This window comes from Bombus vancouverensis, chromosome 1 (assembly GCF_051014615.1).
Source record: "Bombus vancouverensis nearcticus chromosome 1, iyBomVanc1_principal, whole genome shotgun sequence".
Taxonomy (NCBI): domain Eukaryota; kingdom Metazoa; phylum Arthropoda; class Insecta; order Hymenoptera; family Apidae; genus Bombus; species Bombus vancouverensis.
In genome coordinates this window covers 10,412,929-10,431,033 of record NC_134911.1, presented here as the reverse complement: position 1 = coordinate 10,431,033, position 18,105 = coordinate 10,412,929, and the positions used below count along the sequence as shown (strand labels likewise).

General features: G+C 35.8%; 1 protein-coding gene and 1 non-coding gene across 5 annotated transcripts in view; one reads left to right on the top strand and one right to left on the bottom strand.

Moving 5' to 3' along the window:
- The window catches only part of Vha100-2 (V-type ATPase subunit a family protein Vha100-2), a 52,950-nt gene that overhangs the window by 18,382 nt on the left and 16,463 nt on the right, over positions 1 to 18,105 (bottom strand). The window contains exon 1 of one of the 4 annotated variants that reach the window (XM_076618221.1): positions 17,380 to 17,497. The exons of 2 other annotated variants lie outside the window; for them this stretch is intronic. The gene's annotated coding sequence lies outside the window, so the exon portion shown is untranslated. Of the gene's footprint in view, positions 1 to 9,506; positions 9,795 to 17,379; positions 17,498 to 18,105 lie in introns of those variants that run through there. One more of the 4 variants, XM_033327405.2, reaches the window with a different exon arrangement.
- LOC117153766 (U4atac minor spliceosomal RNA) lies at positions 16,913 to 17,036 on the top strand. Its single transcript, XR_004463671.1, has one exon. It is a non-coding gene; the product is annotated as a U4atac minor spliceosomal RNA (small nuclear RNA).

The following is an 18,105-nucleotide window of genomic DNA, read 5'->3' as shown; positions in this document are numbered from 1 at the left end:
ATATATAAATGATAAACATTTACGTGAGTAAAATATCGAAAAAAATATGATAAATATGTATTGTATTAGGTTAGAAATATAAAGACTATACGAGATAAACGTATCCCTTTTCGATCGAATTTAAAAACCGTCGTATATTATATTTCGATAACGTGTTTCTTCGATAACGATCACGGATGGGATCACGGAAAGAGATTGTCGAAGAATAAATTGCGATATGCACACATATAATCTATACTTGTACACGTATAAGAAATAAGAGCGTAGAGACAAGAAAAGCAAGGCAACGTGTTAAGTTCAAGGTGATTGTAATCTTTTTCACATGATTCGAAGTTACAACAACGTTTCCACGTAATGTAATTAATCTTGCTAAATTACTACTAAACACAGGTGTATTCCGCGACTCAACCTTAGATAATTCTACATGATAACTCGTTACGACTATACCTGTTTCTATTCTACTAAATCTTACCAAACTGATACTTTTATTTTCCATTATTTCATTTTATTTTATTTTCCGCGTAATTCTCTAGTGCCATCGTAATTCTTAATGTAATAAAATATTTGTTTTTCCTATGTTCGTTTAACTAATTATCAATTCAACCAAACGATATTCCTTTTACGTTATATTTAGCTTTAACCAGTTAGCTGTTGCGACCTCTATGAAAACTTTGAAAAGCGTGTACCCAAAATGTGTCGCAAAAGGTAAACACTGACGAGTATAGTCACCAAGCAACAAATATGTGTGGCTGTTATAATATAGAATTAAGTTGTAACAGAATGACCGTTTGTTTAATTTTATTACCGACAGGGCTCGTCATAACAGACCGTATTACATTCAAAGAATAGGGCGAGTGTTTAACATTACTTGTAACTTTAAATTCGAGCTCGTATACATACGTATAGATAAGAATTCCATCATAAATCTTATCATATTTATTAGTTATAATACTTGATAATATTAACGGCACATGTCATTAATACGTATTATTTATATGTAACAATTTTATCATCGTCGTCGAAAAAAAATGTTTTCTCTCATGGGTACATAAAATATTTGCAGAGATTTTCTACGAGTATCTAAATAGCATCTACTGTAAGCCACTGTATATGTACGTGTGAATATACATATATTCGATAAAATTGAACTTTTAAGCTTCATTCATAGCGTTTCCTTTTAAACTTCGTTCGACATGGTAAGTCAAATATGATCTCATTGGAGACGAAGATAGGAAGTCGTTTATCGCAAGTCAAACGTTACAACGGTACATCGTAAGTTTATGTCAAGTACATTCGTAACTGATATTTGCCGATCTACCTAACCGATATTTGGTTAATTCGCAAAATTTCAGAGTTTCAGATACGTCCGTATTCTAGACTCACAATATTATTTAAACAAAATATAATTAAGTGAGTTAAGTTAACCTAAGCAGGTATAGAATTCTAACCTGCAGGTTTACAAAACAGTAATGACAATCGAGTTTATTATCTTGGTTATTATGTAGCTAAGGCGATAAAATCTTCTATGGAACTTAGCAACGAAACGTGATCTTATCGGCGAATGATAAAAACAATGGTATATACGTAATACTTACAAATTCGGTTTACGAGATAATTTGTATATGTTATAGACGATTAGTTGAACGATTAAGGAGAAACGATCCATCTGATAAATACGTACGATACGTACACTGAGTTTTCGAAGTCTCAAGCGTAATATTAGTTTTATTATAATAACAAAAAATAATAAATACGGATTCTTCGATGAAACGTTTATCTAAAGGGTGCATGTATTTTTAAATTACCATTAAATTACAGTACAAATATATGTATGTATGTATGTATGTATGTGTATATGTATGTATATATCAACATAGTATATTCGACGTAGATATGCAACATGTTCAAGCATTTAAATATATTAGATATTACTTTTCCCAGACATTCACCCAACTCTATCGAGTAGTGATAATTTAGGAAACTGTAGGATTAAACAACGAATTTGAATTAGATTCGAGTAGATTAGTAAGATAATAATCGATAGGTATATTTTTCATATATTCCACACATACTTGAAACATTTAAACGTAATCTGAAAACGCTCAAGTATCTGAGAATGCAAAGCACAAATTAAGGTCGTCTCGATCACAATTGAAATAATATCATTAGCGAAATTTTACGAGTTACGAGTTATAAATTATTAACCAGTTAGCTGTGGCGATCTCTTTGAAAACTTTGAGAAGTATGCACCTAAAATGTGTCGCAGAAAGTAAACAATAACGAATATACTCGTTAAAAACAGGAAGTACATGTGGCCGTTGATGGATGATAAATGAAATGACCGTTTTATTTTTGAATTTTATTACTGCAGTTTACTGCAATTACTGAATTGCAATTTAGACAGCAAATTGTAACTACCTTTTACGCACGACGAGTATACTCGTCAAAAACAGCTACCTGATTAAGAATCGCCCGTTATTGCGTTTGAAACGTTAGAGTCTACAATTCAGCATGGTAACGATAATCTCGTCAATTTGATAGAACAAAATTAATTTTCCTTCTGTATGTACGTGTATCTCTTCGCATTCTTTGATCAACTTACTATTATTATAGCATATAGTATAGTATTACTAATATTATATTGATTATTATTTCATTATATCTTGTTATTTAGCTGCGCGCATGCCACAGATTAGGATAGATTAGATTAGATGCTTCTACAATACAGATTCAGATTTTGCCTAGATTTCTTTGAGTGTCTCATTTATCCTGCCTTCGATTTTTTAGATAAGATTTATCGACTCTCTGTAGCTTTTTATTTTTTTGTCAAGCTGTCTCTATCGTAAACGTGTTTTTTTCAAAATGAACTAATACGAGCGAGAAAGAATGAAAAAGCCTGTGTGGTGGAATTGAAAAGCATAGGTAAGGAAGGATCGAGTTTGAAGCGGTTAAGACCTAGCACGATGATACGTATAATACGCGTTAGAAATGGTCCCGCTGAATACGAAGGTTTATTAATGCAGCGTAGTGGACAATTGGCCGCGTTTAATTAAGTACCTTTGTCGCAGAGATCGGTTGAGTAGAAAGAAAGTTTTTTTTATCTGAAAACTAGTTCAACTTGCAACTCGATACGACTGATATTCTACGAAATCTACACACGTACGTACGTTTACACTAAATGTTGCTTCTATATAGATTTTCAGATTTATCTCAAATTTTCCCAATGTAATCATGATCGTCGTTGGTCTCGCGTTACAGCGCCAGCTGAAATCTCAATATGTTTCATACGATTCACATATACGACACTTTCACAAGCCACACTGTGCATTAGATCGCGATCTTACAGATATATGAAATTTTGACCGATTAATCGTCTTCTCAATAGATAAAACTAATAACGTCGCGTTCCCTATAAAACCAACAGATGTCCTAATAATTATGAACGACTCTAATACATATATATACTGGATACGTATATATGTATGCGTATAATACGTATACTAAACAGGGTGTTCTGCTAGGTGTCGTTTGAATTGAGGATCACTGCGCACCCCGCTGCCTAGGCTGGCCATTTTTCGTTGGTGTAAGGAGGTTTGCTCGCGTGCAGGGGTATTTTAGCCGAACTTTAATCGTCGATAACTAAAAAACAACAATTCTTGATTTTCGTCTTATTTCAGCTTCAAGAATCATCCCTTAAATTTCCTGACAAATGTAGCTGAACACCCTGTACAGATACGAACATAATCCATTTCATTGGAAGATAAAAATACCTTTCGACAAACTGATATGTACAAGTTATTAAGTCGAAAGATAGCGATACGTAGCTTCATGGAATAGGAAATTTCGTCACTCGTACACATACACATAACGCGTACACTTATGCACAGGCTGGCAATTGTTCACCAGCTCGTTCTTATATGGAGGAACCGAGATACCGAGATACCGAAATAGAAGTGAACACAAAGATTAGTAGAACTTTTCTTAAGTACATACAAATGTACTGCATCCGTATGCACATATGCTCAGCCTTAAGTTATAAAGTCTACACCTTGATAGCGCAATTCCTTTTATCACTTCTCTCGGTCGAACAAAACAATCGCATCAATTAATAAGAATTGCAGCGTTTCCAAGTAACGTAGTTTTCGAGTTATATATGTACATATGATACTTTTGTATATACAAAAGTATTCCATTGCTCGGCCTCCTTCCAGCTAAATTTTTCAAGCTGATTACAAATTGGCTCAGCGGTAATATTAATCCCACGATATAGTAACATAAGTTTATCGATGTAGATATAAACAATGCTGACCGACAGAACGACCGAATTAGCCAGTTAACTGCGTTTGACGAGTATACACGACGAGGAAGAAATTTTCTTCGCTGCGTTTCACGAGTATACGCGTCGTCGCTTGTATTTATTTATGTACTCTCATGACCTAAATCCATGGGAGTTAATATTACTGTTAACTACCAACCAAGCTAACTAATAATAATAATAATAAGTAAGGTATAGGATAGAGTTGTTCAAAATGTCAAACGATAAAGCTTTGTCACATATCTGAAAATCATCGAAATCGCGATATAAAATACTACGACTACTTGTAAATTGTCAAACGATTCACTTAACGTGCCCAAAGTGATTGGTAATTAGTAATTGCATCAGGCATAAAAAAAAGTGGCAGAAACTGTACTACCGACATTTCCTATTTAATATTTGTTGTTTGCATTTGTTACGCTCCCTTTCGGCTATCTGGCGAAATTTCTGTGAACGTTGACACGTTCTCACATAGCTCTGTATTTAAGCAAGACTGATGAAATTGGAAAATGTATAAATAAATGTATGCATGTGCACCATACGTAGGCAGAACAGCGTGCGATATTAATCGACTGTGCGCGATAAAACGTATCTGCTACGTGCATATCCGAGCAATTGTTTCGAATATCTGGATCGTATCGGTATTTGCTCGAGATAATAGGAAAAACACTCGACTTTGGTTCTTTCTTTCGGGTTTTCGTAGCTTACAGCTGCTGCGATCTCGTGATAAAGCGAAGAAGAAAAAAGAAGACAACAATGATGGGAACAATTATATAGAATAAAAAAAAAAGATAAACACCGCCGACCGTGCTCCACTTACAATTAGATAAGCACGCAATCAAGAACACACAGATGCTACAAAGTACGTGTACACTTCGAAAACTAAACGCTTGTAGGTAAACGCTCGTACGATAATACATATGCCGTGTGCAAATCCGTAGTCTTCTATCGTTGAATAATCGTTCTGTTACATCTAATGGACAGATGTCTAACGATACCAAGTACTTGTTACGCTGTTAGGCGAAATAAGTTGAAAAAAATGGCACGTACACATCTGGCTATCGTATAAGAAGCGCGACCGAGTTTCCGCTATCTGTGGAAAATATTGATACGATCAAATACAGGGATAAATTTTGTAGATTTTCATCGTTTCGCCTTGTGGACGTTGCGTAATCGTAAATCATCCGAGATATGAATTTACGCGAAAACAATGGAGTTTCTGAATCGATGAAATTTTTGATAGGATCTATCTGACCCGATAACGTCAATCGCATAAGTTGTTTAAAAACAACAGATGGAACGAAAGACAAGAACCGAGGGAGAAATAATAGAAGAAGCAACGAGAGCGTTAGTGGTTAATTTCGTTAAACAAAATGCGGTGTTTGATAGGGAAAATATTAAATCCTTGTTTACCGACGTACGATAAAGATAAGCTAGAGACGACGAAAGGCTCGCGAAAGGCAAATTCAGAAACAACGAAAAGTTAAAGGAGAGCCATTTGATTTAAAGGGGAACCTATTTGTTCGTGTTCGTCGCGTTGACGGCTAATTGAAACTTTGGTAATGTAGCGAACAACCATAAACTGATCGAGGGCGGAGTGTGCAAAGCGGGGCTTAAACGCGATCATTGCGTGCGAAAACGTATTTGAGCGTCAGTTAGTCAATTAGCAATTAGCAGAACGAGCGTACGTTTCCTATAAACTGTGGGAAAGCAGCAGGGTTTGGATTCTTAAGCGTTGACGTTACTAGTTACCTAAGAAACCAAAAATCCGTTAACAATTCCTGTTACATTCGATGGTCTCGTCGTCTCGTTTTCGTTAGTTAATTTCTGATTTCTACTCTCGTTTCTCCGCATAGACATAGGTTACAGAGGAAATGGGCGAAGAACTTTTGAGAAGGGAACGTGTCACACTACCATAGAAAATTTTTACGTTCTTCTTATGTGTATTATCATTTGATATGACATAGTGCGTGTTATTGCATTTTTTATTGCATTTGTAATGTTATTGCATTTACATTAACCGTTCAGACACGGAACGGTTACGACACGGCTTCGCCCGCGCGATATTCGTCCCGACAAATATTCTCGTACAGTGAAAAATAAGATGGAACTATTCGTATAAAAAGCGAGGCGAGAAGTCAGTTCGTCGCTTCTACGGTAAAAATTGCCCAAATTGTGTCAATGAACGTTGCTCGAAAAATTAGTAGTTTGAAGGTTAGGAAGAATTGTTTGTTTCCGTTGACGCGGTTGAGATTGCGGTTGCGGTTTCTTCGCTTGCACTATCTACGTGTTTCACTGGCATTTTCTATCGAGACGAATAGTCCGTTGCTTACACAGCGATATGTACGATTCCACCCAAGCGAAAGAGAACTTCTTTTTCGTCGTTTGCGTTCGTTTCACTTTCATCGCAGCCCGGGAACCCTACGAAACCTCTTTTTCATATAGATGAAAAATACAGATGTCTATAAAACTATACGTACAATGTACACGTTCGGTGTGTTTTTCCACGAGGAAAAACGATTAATTAATCTTCCTTTTCGATCAATTCAATGATACGCGCGAACAAAATATTTCTCGGTGGAACGACACGATGAATCGATCGTCGGTGGTTTACGAACAAATACCCGAAACTCGATCTTGCGACACATAGCGCAAGCTTCGACCGTAACGTAACGTAGTGAGCCAATTAAACGAAAATTGAACGAACAACGTGGATTCGTGAAACACGCGCAATGATATTCTCATGGAGAACGAGGTCCAATGTAGCGGAAACTATTACGCGGTGGAACAAGCGGAAAGAGGAAAACAGACGTAGATTCCACACGCATTCTACCTGAGGCACTAATTAACCGTTGCTAATCGAGACGATTCAGCTCGAAATATTCCATTACTAAAGACGGGGCTGTATCGTTTGTTTAGTTAGAATTGCTGCTCGCAATCTTACAGAATGTAAATGCTCCCTGTTTAGCCGACGTCACGAAGCAGAGAAAGAGGGGAATACTCGTGCTCGAGATCGGTTCAAAGTATAAGTACCTGTATATACGCACGAAATTATTCGTGAAAGGACCGTGCGTCTTTATTCGTTAACACATTTCATGCCTTGTAAATCAGCCGCGAGTACCTATCAAAGGCAGAAATTGTACATACACGTACGTAGAAATTTTCAATAGTACCTAAAAGCATAGTTCGTACGTTGTTTCACGAGCCACTATACGTTTTTCGATTCGTTTTTCGTGCTAGTGACAGATATATACATAAGTATCCAAACATCATGATCCATTTGTCATTTTCCATGACAATATACATGAATTTGACCAAGTTGAAGAAGGACTCCTACTGTACCTACGCATGCTAAAGCAAACGAATACTTTAGCATTTTTCATTTCTGTTTGATATATCTCAAACACATTTTTTGAACAGAATATCTATCGCGTTACATAATTTCTATGAGCGTATCCATAATTGTAGAATCGTGCAAGTCGGAAGAATTGTATCTAATTACATAACGAAGTTGCCAACATTACGGACAAAAGTTTTTATGGAGCAGGTCAATTTTCATTGAACGATAATCGCTTCTTGTAACATCGATTCCACCCTGTTACGAGCATTCTCGTTTATGATACACACCCTCCTGTTATGGCATGACGAATTAGTAATTAGTGCAAGCAGCTGGCATTTAGCATTTGAGTATCGCTGCTTGCATTACCAATATTATCGTATGTCCAAGCACGTAATTTCTCCGCGCTTTCGAAACATCCTTCTTAAAGCTAATTTATAATTCGAGATTTTTCAAACTGCGTAAACTAATGGCAAATTAATAATTACACGCTGCACGTAGATAGTAGGTTTCTTCTACGGTCGATCGCCGATCTATAAATCCCATGTAGCCAACGAAAAACACTATTTTCCATATTAATTGCTTTCTATCTCTCGAAACAAACAGACCTTCCATTAACATCTCGAGTCGGTTTCTCGTCGGTTTAAAATAAATACTTTGTCGAGTGATAAAATAGTTTTACGAGGTTTACCAGTTTTATTTTTGTATATCGCCTTTCGAAAAGCAATTTAAATATCGCGTTGCGATATTTTCGTTAGATATATTACACGTAACTGCGATGATAGTAAATTGTAAGGAATGAAATCATTGCAGATAAATTTTGTCCGTAGTTTTCCAATTAAAATACATCTTGTCTTGATAATAGTCAAGTGTGCGGATACTTTTGCGCGACGGTGTACGTATAAAAGAAGATTATCGTATCGAGACTTGGGAGCAATTGCTTGCTATTCTTCCTTTGTCCGATCAAACAACTTCCACGTAACTTTTTTACTCAATGTCAATCATCTTACGAAACCTCTGACTATCGTATGAAAGTCACAAAGTGAGGAACATATGTACACAAGTGACAGCGATTTTTAAATTTCATATACTTGTCACGATCTAACCATCGGAATAACTGTTACTCGTATCAACACTATTCTTTCGTTCGATGATTTTCCCATTAAATATGTGTTTTCGTTGCTCCGCTGGTCACTTAAAAAGAATATCATTCACGTTCGTTATGCAGATTAATAACATTTAATATCAAGTGAAAGCAACGTACCTGACAATTAATATTCGATCTTAGTTATCTGTTGACAAAATGACAAATTTTCAAAAAGTATTTTTTAAAAGGTTTACATCTGCAGGAACGTTTGCATTTTTCAATCGTTTTATACGAGAATACCAGTAGCTTTTAGGCGAGCGACGTAAAATAAAAGTCGGAAGACGAACATAAATGGACCTATCGCATTTTTTCTCTGTCGTCTTCGTACGATAAGGAATTTCTTTAAGCGTTAACTAGTTAGCTGTTGCGACTTCCTCGAAAACTTTCAGAAGTTCTCTATTTCTAAAATGTGGCGGGAAAAATGAACGATGACGAGTATACTCGTCAAGCACAGAATACGCGTGGTGTACGTTGTAACACGGAGTTAAGCTGCAACGAAATCACCCATCTTACTTCTTAATTTTATTACCGACAGAGCTCGTCGTAACAGAATATGTTGCCGTTTCTTCATGACGAGTATACTCGTCAACAACAGCTAACTGGTTTAAACGTTGATCAAATTGGCCGCGGTAGAAGTAAAACGTAACTCGAACAAAGGACGAAAGAAATGAAATACGAAGCTGGTTGCGACTATCGCGTTTACTCACCCGCCGAACGATGTGGCGCAGGTATTCAAAAAAACAGATTCGACGAATACAGCGATGTATAGCGTTTTCTACGAATGCAATGGATCGAAAGAACCGCACGACCGGGAAAAGATAAAACGCGAAAGGAAGAAACAGAAGAAGGAGAGAGAGAAAGAAATAGGGAGAGAGAGCGAGGAAGGGAGAGAGGAGAGAGTGAATTACATAACAAAAGAGCGATCCAACGATTTGACTTGATTCCACACAATACCAGACCGACTAGCGCGCACTCACCGACTCACTTTACTGAATCTAATTCAACACTCGACCCAATGTCCCACCTCCGTGTGTTTCGTATGTGGTGGGGTGGCACGATAAAGGAACAGACCTCGTGATGAGTCCGTTCATTGTACATAATCGTACACCGTAAAGATACATTTATTCAAATCAATTCGCCGTGTCAGGTACCACAGGCTCGTTCGTCGACGACGTCTGTTCCGATTCACCAGCACTCTAAAATTGATCTCGAATTTCGAGATCGTTTTCGTGGTTACGAACGTAGTATGATAACGTTCGAATTATTTGCAAAAGGTAGCTATCGATCGGTTACGAGTGAAACGTTAATATAGTAAAAATGTTAATACAGATATTATGACAATAGAAGACAGCCGAATGTTGAAAGTTTAGCGTATTACGTGGAAGCTTTCGTGTCTCAACTATAATGACAATCTCATGTTACAAAGAATCACGTATAAAGTAAGTCCTGAAAAATGATAAATGGCAGGTAGTTAGGTATTAGGACGAATAACGTTATTCGATTATACAGAAGATTAGCTGAATTTTAGATTTTATTACTGTAAGGTGTAATATGGTATAGGCCAGGTATTGTACATGAAATTGAATAAAATTTAATATTTGTGAAAAGATTTGCTCTACTATTCTACTCTAGATAAGGCGCGACTGAAACACAATCGTATCAGATTATTGTATCCGATAAAAGGATTAACATGATTATGAAATATTCAATAAATTCAGGTGATTCGCGGAACTTATCGGCGGAATAGAAATGGCAAACGAAACGGTTTCGCTAGGAAACCGTGTGGCATTGCCCTTTTAAAAGAACGTTTCGTTCCACGATTATTTATCGTGATCAGATTCATAAAGATACGAATTTATATAAATAAAATACACGTAGCCTAGTCCGTGGAGATAGAGATCGGTATCTCGTGCAAGTTGGGATGATATCGTAACTCGTAACTGCAACTGCAATCCACAAGTACAACTACACGATGAAACGGGGCACAATGAAATTACATTTGATCGGCGGAGAATCGTAAACGCAGGAAGAGATGCGCAATGCACACGGATGTGAGGAAGATTACAGCGACGCAACGCAACGTAACGTACATATAGAATTTTAAAACATAATCAAAGTCACGAGGACGATCAGCTCGTCGACGACGAATCAAACCGATTTGACGGTAACATTTCAACAAATATCACAGTGATTCGAATAAGGAGGCACGGAACAGGAAGGAGAAAGAAGTTCGTAATAAATTAGCGTTAAGTTGTTTGTCTATTGCGATCGTTCTCTGTTCTCTTAATTGCTAGACCTAAATAGAACCTACTTTTTCTATTATTAATTTAATCTCTGCTAATCGAAGAAATCGAGTTTCCACTAGTCGCTACGATTTCCAAATTCTCTGATATAACAAATTCGATATCTTTTATGACGATTATCCGCTTTGCCAGTGACTTCTCCGATTTTCACTATTCCACCGCAGTCTTTTATTTTCTAAAAGCTTTATTCTATCGGACAAGCGCGAGAAATTAATATGCTTTTTACCGTTTTGCTAGGAACAAAAGTTTTAATTCTTTCCTTCTTTTGCAAAAAAGAAGCAAAACAAAAGGCTCGAGTTAAACAGCGAAAATTGAGGTTAGGTTGAGGTTAGATTGGCGTTAGGTAAATAACTGACAAATCCGCGATATTCTCTAAGGGATGAATGCTATTGATCTCGAGTAGTTCTGTTAGTTTAATTTAATTTGTAGTAGTCTGCATAACAAATGTCATTAATATTCGTTAAACGATCAAACGGCTAGCAAAGGCACATATTTAATGGCAAAATCAAATGAACACATGAAATTGCTCGATAACGTATCAAATTTCTTTTTCTGCTATACGAAAGATTGAAAATGTGACTAATTATGCGTTCTACTTGTGGCCTTTGTTTATGATTCGATTAGAATCGATTTCACTGAATTTCCCTTTATTCGGCATTAATTCTATGATTATGAAAATTTCCATTCAACAGTTTCGCCTTACGCTCGTTGAATTTCTAGAAAAATTACTATTTTTTATTCGTAGTTGATCGTTTTTCCATTCTTTCTTTCAATTTGAATTCTGTCCGATCCTACGGACCAGCGCATTTGGAGACCTCGTTTCTACATGAAAAACACCAAGCCAAAGTTTAAACAGTAATCTTGTTGCAGCCCATTTTCTCATTCCTGGGTCGTATTTTAAGATAATTCCTCTGAACGTTGTCATGTAACAGCTGCATTAAAAGTAATCGTAGAATGTTGGTAACGAACTGGATACGAATCTTCGTTAATCTTCAGATATACCTACATATATACGTACAGATAAGATAACACCTGTTGACAAATCGTCAAAAATTTATTAATTTCGAGTGAATGTTTTCGAAAAGCAAAGGAATTCGACCAATGGTAAAAGAAGCGTGCAATTAAATCGTGCGATTAAAGTTGAATAAAATTGCCATTTCGCAATTTGCTGCTTTCTTATTTGTCGAGACAATGGTACGTCTACTGCCACGAGATAAGAAATATGATAACGGATATCTTTTTTTAGACATATTGCACACACTTTAAATCAATGTTTCCTTGTCCGGCGATTGTTTAATACGTCATTTAATATCAAGTGATTGCACGATCCTTGCACTAGAAAATCTAGTAAAGGACATTTCCTAAGTAAACGTAATTTCAGACTAAGGCTTATCGATGGAATTCCATTCTTTTTTTTATCTTTCACTCGAGAAACTTTCAAGTACCTACGTTGTGCTTATTTTCACAACAACGAATAAGCGTAAATGTAAAAATCGCGAGTTGAGTTTAATATATGTTAGTAGATGTACGTGTCGATAGTATCGTGATGTTTAATATGTGAGTATTAAGTATACAATAATTTTCATTTCGCTGTAAAGGAGATTCATCGATACAAGTGAGAGCATTATCGAATTGAATATTCGCTGACAGACTTCTTCTTTTTGTTTATTTCAATTAGATAACGTCGCATCAATAGTTTGTATGGTTTATTAGCAACCGAGGGCTAATGTTGACAGTTCGCCGTACAGTTTGGTTTTACACTTTGACAGCGTAGTAGGTTTTGGGTCGGATCATTGTCCTTTAAATTGTCTTTCAAGGTGAGTCCCATACCTTCTATTTCATTTTTGTCTATTCAAGATGCTGCGATCAACGATGATGATACGTGCTTCACTGCCACAGTCAGGTGAACTTTGCACAGTTCGCAGATTGGCGCTTTTTCTTCGTCGAGGAGATATTGCCGAGTGAATTTCGTGCGAGTTATTACGATTTTTGATCATCTCGTCTTGCTGGAATACGAGCAATCATCTTCTTTGAAAACGTTTTCGTTTTTTTATTATTGTTTGTCGTGGTTTGGACGAAGATCGTCATTAATTTTATTCCAATTGCCTTTTGTTGTCTCTGTTTTCAGTTAATAAGTTATAGTTTCTGGGGACAGGCTGTTGCTGCAGTGTTCGGCAGTTGGTAAATCGCGGTGGCTGTTGTTGCTTTGACCGCTCTTTCGTTCTCAGCGATGCCAGATGTGGGAGGATTGACCCAGACCACTGTAATCGAGTTGTTTCTTTGAATCGATTTGGCATAGGATGTTTGGCATTTTTGCACGATGGGCTCATTTTTCCACTGGTTCTCGATCGATGTCGTGGCATTTCTACAGTCACGGGAAATAACGAAATTTTTGTTTTGACCGGTAGTGATCGTAGCAGTGACCTCAACGTGTTTTCATGTTTTAACGCGTTAAGTTGGTAAAAGAAGGATAGATTCTTTTTGACAGAGTCCGCTCTTTTCGACTGTTGGTCGCTGACGACCGCATATCCGGAATCGTTTAACGCCTGATATTACACATATGACATATACATGCATGTGATTTGTGGCTGTTTCTTCTAGTTGTTCAAACTATGTAAAACTGCTGGGTCGGCTTTCTTTCTGTGACTGTGCTTGAGTAGTGCGGTATTGATTTTAATTTTCGGAATAGACCACGAATGGATACTGCGAATTTATCTCCTCGTTGTCGATTAGGTTTCCATATCGAGTTTATTCAGTTGTTTATGCTGCGATAAAATGACAGAGCTGTACAAGTTTGCAATTGTTCCGTTTGAAGATGTTGTGGAACACGGGGTTTTGCAGGGTGGGGACGATTCTGATCTGCTGTGATCTCAGGCTAATTTGGTAGTTACGTATTTTCTTCTGATCTATTCTATTTCTGAGAATGCCATTGATTGGACTGAAACGGAAGACACCTACTGCTATTCTCAGTCTATTGTGTACGGAGCCAAATGTTTGCCACTAATGTTTCAAGTATATCAAGTTTTTGATTGTTGTCGTTTTTCAATTTGTTAATAAGAGATTTCCACATTAATTGAGAGTAAAAAGTTGGTCCTAACAGCTTGATGGAGACTATTTCCTTTAGAGTGCTTGTCGTTGTGAAGAATTGATTCTATGCGTGCAGATTGTCGATTGTTGCTAAAGATAATTATTTCTTTTTATTAATATTAACCTTATCAGGCTCGGTCAAATGACCGGTTTCAAAATTTAATTTAGAATTGTACATTCAATGGTATTTCTCTTGTTCTTCCAACATTATGTTAATTCTTATATTACTTGATTAATCAATTTCTCAATTTCTGTTGATTATAATAATTTGTTGATTAACATAGGAATTTACATAAAGCTGGATGAACAAAAGAAATAGCGATGAATGTACAATTTTAAATTAAATTTTGAAACCGGTCACTTGACCAGACCTGGTAAGGTTATATTCTTATATTATCTGATTAATCAATGTTTCAATTTTTGTTAATATAAGAATTTCCATAAAGAAATAACTATTTTAATTTATGTACAATTTTAAATTAAATTTTGGAATCGGTCATTTGACCGGGCCTTGTAAGGTTAGTGTGAAAGGTAATGTAAAGGAAGCGAGTGATTCCTGCATTTCCAACGTTTCTAGTGTTTTTAGTGTTTGTCTAGTGTTTTTTTGTACTCGTATCTGGATGGTACAGAGATTTCCCCTTTTACATATTACAGTTAGATCATCGACAAATAATAGTACTTTGACCGGATTTCTTACGATGTTCAATACGTCGTTTATAGCGACCAGTAATAGGAATACGTTTTCTAAGACCATTGTGGAGAAAAAGATGTATTATTAACTCTAACTAGAAAGGTTCTAATAGATAGGAAGGTAACAATAAAATTGAAGATGTTTCTTTCGTAGCCGTGTTTCTGCATGTTTCTTGAGTTTCAGTTTCTCTAACCCGTATTATAGGCCTCTTCTATGTCTAGACATACGACAGTCGCGTATTGTTTACTGTCGAATGCGTCACATGTGTACATACACTCATCGTCAAAAAGATAACCCAGGTGTGTTATCTTTAATTTTTCAATGATGCATGTAAAGTTTTTCGTTTGTAACGTATAATATCAAAACATTATGAGGTCAGGATATGCGGTTTGTTGAAAATAATCAAAAATATTATGAGGTTTAGTGTGTAACAAAGAAAAACTATTCCATACTAAGGTCGAAATGATAACACACTCTGTTATTATGTTTAGAAATTGCTCAGTAGTTCATGATCTGTCAACGAGTAACGATTACAGTACAATATTATATAAATTTGTAAGTATGTGGGACGCGAAAAAAAATTAAACGAGTCTGAAAAAGAGTAAATTCTTGAACTAAAACAGCAACGGTTATCAGTAGCAAAAATATCGAAAGTAATAAGATGAAGTCGTAGAGTAATACACAATTTCTTAAAAAATGTTGATTATGGCAAAAAGAAAAGTACTGATCAGCCGTCATCGTTATCCGATCGTGATAAGCGAGCAATTTTGCGTGTAGCTTCCAACTCGCAGTTAACAAATAATGGAAAAATCTAGTGTTAGTGCCAGTGTTTCAAGTGTTCGTTGAGTTCTACTATCCTGCAAATGGAGAAGAGTACCATTTTCAGACGAAAAATATTCAACATGGATGGTCTTGGTGGGTTAAAATATTATTTTCATGACATAAGAAAAGGGACAATGTCAGCAATTCGATGACAAATGAAAGAAGGCAGCGTGATGGTTTGGGCCGGCATCGGTTATTTCGGCAAGACAAGTATCAAGTTCATCGTTGGGAGAATGAATAGTATCTGATACATAAATTTAATCAAAGAACAAATAAATAATTATGCAGAACGCATTTCTGGACCTGATTAAATCTTTCAACAAGATAATCCACCTGCACACACATCAAGATTGGTCCAATCATACTTTAATGAAAATAATATGTCTATTTTGCCGTGGCCTGCATGCTCCTCGGAACTTAATATTACTGAAAATTGCTGGGCAGAACTTGTTCACGGCGTATACGTAAATGGAAAGCAGTATCAACACGTACAAGAATTAAAAAATGCAATTGTACGCGAATGGGATACGTTAAGTCAAAATTATATCCAGAAACTATATAAATCGATAGCAAATCGTACAATAGAAGTAATAGAAAATAAAGGTGGTTAGGTTGGGGTTAGGTTGGGGTTAGGTTCATTTCATTCTTAAAATAAAACAATTTTTCTTGTTACACGCTAAACCTTATAATATCCTTAATTATTTCTAACGAACCGCATATCCTGAGCTCATAATGTTTTGATATTATACGTTACAGACGAAAATCTTTGCACGCGTCATTGAGAAATTAAAGATAACATACCTGGGTTATCTTTTTGACGGGGAGTGTATGTTCACGTCCAAGTTTATTAGATGGCCATGCGTGGAGTGCACCTGTTGAAAACTACTTTGGTGTTCAAATGTTTTTTTTCCAGGAGTCATCGCACTTTATAGATGATAGCTTTTTCCTACTATCTATATAGTAAGTATATCTACTATGTAGTAGCTGCAGATTTTTTTATGATATTCATTTAAAGTTTAACAAAAACCATTCGAAGCATTCATAAATAAATGTAAAACAGAAAAAATAAAGCAAATAGATGAATCTACTTCCTACAATTAGATCAGAGTATACAAGTCCAAAACTTCCTATGAATGCCGCTAGATGGCACATTGTTCTCGCAACTATATTTACCAGCTTACATTATATAAGATCACCGTGAAGCGCAAATTCCATCCTTGTCTTTGGGGAGCAAAGTATTCAATGATCGTTTAGTGAGGGTACTGTTGCTGAAGCCTATTATGAAATAAAACCCGCATCCACGCATTATGTCATGAGATGCAATTTTTGCGGGCCTCTTTACTTTATAAGAGGCTTAGAAAAATCAATATGAAATTTACAAACATAATTTAATACATTTTACAACAAATTATATCGAAAGTCATTTTATATATTATATATATTTTTTTTCAATGAGCAAAATAAATACCATATAATTATCGATTGTAAAGTACAAGCGAAATGCTAATTATAGGCGTCAGTCATCAATTGTATCGATAGCAAGCAATCGATTCTACACAATATTGATACAAGTAGTAAATGCTTGTATCGAATATTCCATTAACGAGCAATAATAACATTATTAGCAACAATATCTCAATAAAGACGAAAATATAACCTTAAATTATTTAGACTTGCCTGTGAATTAAGAATATTATGATCAGAGTCGCTTTTCTCTATCTACATGTACAACGGTATCTTACTTTCTTCATTGTGATGTATCATATTCATTGATTCACTGATTCACTGATTCACTGATTCACTGATTCACTAATGTATCATATATCACCATTGATCATCTTTATACACATACATACTGGATTCTTTATACGACTTTGCTATGTTTGCTAAGGCTGTACAATGTGCACAGACATGCGACTTCCCCAGGATACGCTCACCGTGTTGATTATATACTTTCGTATCGGTACTCGCTTCATTCGATAGGAGTACCTTTTCCTTCAATACTAAGTGGGGGCATGGTATTGCAATCGAAAGTATCAATATGTACTCGTATTTACTTGCACCGGAACATCCCTAGTTACTTACAATTTCATTAATAAACAATTTAATCAGGAAATGATAATGTAAACAATTTAACCAGCGAATAAATAAATAAATCAATGTATAAATTAGTAATTAAAAGTATTCAATCAAGTTTGTAAATAAGCTTAGAGGTGTAATTATTTTCCTTTTATTTATTAATCAATGTTAGAGCTATTTCGAGAAATAACATGTCCCACAAGAATAACAACAGTTCATTGTAATTTAAGAAGAATGAAACGAAACAATGAAAACAGCAATCGGTTGACACTTGACATATACGAAAAGAAACTTGCTAATGTTTTCTCTAATAAGATTCTCTTT